This window comes from Leucoraja erinacea, chromosome 6, assembly GCF_028641065.1.
Source record: "Leucoraja erinacea ecotype New England chromosome 6, Leri_hhj_1, whole genome shotgun sequence".
In the NCBI taxonomy this organism is placed as follows: Eukaryota; Metazoa; Chordata; class Chondrichthyes; order Rajiformes; family Rajidae; genus Leucoraja; species Leucoraja erinaceus.
This window is the reverse complement of record NC_073382.1, coordinates 1007652-1010575: the sequence shown is the minus strand read 5'-3', so window position 1 is coordinate 1010575 and position 2924 is coordinate 1007652.

Here is a 2924-nt window from a genome sequence, read left to right as displayed (position 1 = left end):
GCCGAGTCTATCCAGTCTTTCTTCATATGGAAGTCCTGCCATACAAAAAAGAAAGACGAAAACCCCTGAACTAACGAAGAAGTGAAAGAAGCGGAGATATATCCCACTACCCTTCCCTACGCCCACTGACCCGACCCTAGCGTCGGTTTTGAATTTGTGTTCTACCATTATGTTGTTGAAGAAATTCAATGAAAGGAGACCATATTTTGAAAAATTGATCAGATTTGTCAGACACAAACAAGCCTTATTTTTTCTAAATGGTGTCTCGGTAATTTCTGTAATCCACATCTTCACTGTGGGGACTGTTATCTTTTTCCAGAATTTAAGTAGGAGACAAGGAATGGGTGACGTTTTCCTTCTTCAGACCTGAATCGTCACTCATTCCTTCTCTCCAGAGATGCTGCCTGTCCCGCTGAGTCACCCCAGCTTTTTTGCGCCTACCTTCGGTTTAAACCAGCATCTGCAGTTCCTTCCTACACAATCATTCTAACTACATCCTTAACTTAAAATTCTTCCAATACTCACCTTCCCTTATGAGCAGACTGTCAGCCTTCCGCAGAGTGACAGCAGTGACCACGCTGAGAGCCAGTATTAAATTCATTCCTGGAAGACGGAAAGATTTACAAGTCCAGTATTCTCCACTCCGCCTGGAACTATATGTTTGAGTCATTGATTTGTTTTCTGCGGCTTAGCACTGGGCTCATCGTATGTCAATGTGCCTTTAATGTATAAACTGATGCAAGTCATATTTCCTGAACTCACTTCCTGTCTTAAGAACAAGTCATCTCAATCATCTGGGCACCTGGTCATATGCTCTCGCTGTAGTTTCTGTCTTAGAAAACCTACGGCGCCTTAGCGGACATGTAGTCAGAATGATTTACATACTATTCTTTTCATGAGCTTTTCTTAGAAACAGACTCCATCACAAACTGCAGCTGTAGTAGTGAACCATGATCTAACAAATATAACACGAGTTAAATGAGAACTAAGATTAGCCAACTACTTGTGATATCAGAGTCAATGAAAATGTGGCGATGTGTGTATCGGGTATAATGGGAGAACTGAAGATAAATTGAGCTTGAAATTATTCCAAGTTTAGTTTAAGAAATCACTGCAGATGCTGGAAAAATCGAAGGCAGATAAAAATGCTGGAGAAACTCAGCGGGTGATGGAGCATCTATGGAGACAAGGAATAGGCGACGTTTCGGGTTGAGACCCTTCTTCCGTCTGATCTGAGCCAGCTCCGCTTGCGGAGCAGAGTGTTAGTAGATGGGGATTGGTTGGTTCTGCAGTCGCGGAAGAAATGGAGGGCTTTCAGACCCTCCTGGTGGGGGATGGAAGTGCAGAGTGACTGGACATCCGTCGTGAAGACTAGACCACACAGGAGGCCTGGTCCCCCAATGCAACCCATTCCCCAACGCAATGGTGGGTGCGTTCTGTAGCCGGGGGGATGGGGATGGCTTCAGGCAGAGACTGTCGGGGACTGGTGGGGGGGTGTGTGGGGGGGGGGGTGGTGTGTGGGGGATGTGTGGGGGAGGGGGTGGTGTGTGTGTGGAGGAGGGCAGGGATGTGGGGGTGGGGGAGGGGGATTGTAGGGGAAAGAGGTGTAGGGGAGCAGGGTGTGGGAGGGGGGTGTGTGAGCTCAATGGCTCCAGGTCCCGGCTCTGACTGCACTTCTGGCTCCAGGACGTGGCTCCGGACTCAATCAGCTGCTCCTAAACCTAGTGCCTGTCATGCTCACAGCCCTCACCCGTGGAACACAGCCCACACTCCACTGCTTCAGCATTTATTCTCGGCGGCTTGCAGATGGGCGGCTTCTGGACGGGCAGTTTGTGGACGTGCTCATGGACTCAGCCCCGCCTCCGGGGTTTTATTCTCCGGTGGGTGCCAGAAGGGGCGATACCTTCATGGTGACTGACAGGCGAGAAGACTGATCTGCTGATCTCACGATTTTTTAAACCTTCATAACTTTTGTAATATTCCACCAATCGGAAGAAAACTTGGTGCGTTTCGAGCAGAGGAGAACGGCGAGTAAACCTAGCGATATAGTGTACCATTTTTGCGCAAATTTAAAACCAATGCAGACCGGAAATTGTCATGATGAGAGTTTTGGTAATAGTTTAGATGAGGGAGTGAGGGGCTTGAAAACGGAAGTCATGAAGGAGACGAAGAGCGTGTGAGGTGCCTTGGACATTAGTGGGGAGGTATTTGACATGGAGGGATAGGATGGAGTCGAGGTATGTGGAAATATGTTCGGTGGGAGAATTCCTAGTCTACCTAGATTAGTTTAGAGATACAGCAAGAAAACAGGCCCTTCGGCCCACCGAGTCCACAACGACCAGAGATCCCCGCACACTAACACTATCCTACACACACGAGGGATAGTTTACATTTATACCAAGCCAATCAACCTACAAACTTGGGTCATTGGAAACCGAAGATCTCGGAGAAAACCCACGCGGTCACGGGGAGAACGTACAGACTCTGTACAGACGGCGCACGTAGTCAGGATCAAACTTGGCTCTTTGGTGATGTAAGCGCTGTAAGGCAGCAAATCTCCCGCTGCGACACCCTCCTGAACGATCTTGTCACAGGTCAAATTACAACTTCAATGAATTCCCATATTCTCAAAAATAACAACAAAATCAACAGGTGTAATACAACATAGAACATAAACCATTGAAAAGTACAGCAGCGGCAGAGACCCAGGTTCAATCCTGACTACAGGGGCTGTCTGTATGGAGTTTGTATGTTCTCCCCATGACCTGCGTGGGTTTTCTCCTGGTGCTCCAGTTTCCTCCCACACTCCAAAACATGTACAGGTATGTAGGCTAATTGGCTTGCTAACATTGTAAATTGTTTCTATGTGTAGGATACTGTAAAGGACCTGCCCACTTGGGCGTCACGCAGATGGGGTGCGAAGA